The following is a 258-nucleotide window of genomic DNA, read 5'->3' on the forward strand; positions in this document are numbered from 1 at the left end:
TGTATCAAATTATATGTAAGTTTTTAGTTAAAAAGGTAGAAATTATGAATTATTTCGACTAATAGTTAAGATCAGAGGATGTTGACGTTATGTCAAAATTCAGTCTGTTTTGAAACCATAAAAAAAAAAGAATTCAAATGCTATAAGATTAAACAAAACACCCAAAAATTCAATAAAAGTAATCATGAATTTTACCTGAAGAACATTGTGTGGAATCATCCATCTCATTTTTGGGCAATTTGGTTGAAAGAAATCTAA

At 26.4% G+C, this 258-nt stretch overlaps 1 protein-coding gene across 3 annotated transcripts in view; it reads left to right on the forward strand.

Annotated features, from left to right (window-relative positions):
- Positions 1–258, forward strand: part of LOC116699510 (neurocan core protein) — a 49,912-nt gene that overhangs the window by 30,229 nt on the left and 19,425 nt on the right. The window lies entirely within an intron of this gene.

Source organism: Etheostoma spectabile, chromosome 12 (assembly GCF_008692095.1).
Source record: "Etheostoma spectabile isolate EspeVRDwgs_2016 chromosome 12, UIUC_Espe_1.0, whole genome shotgun sequence".
Classification (NCBI taxonomy): Eukaryota; Metazoa; Chordata; class Actinopteri; order Perciformes; family Percidae; genus Etheostoma; species Etheostoma spectabile.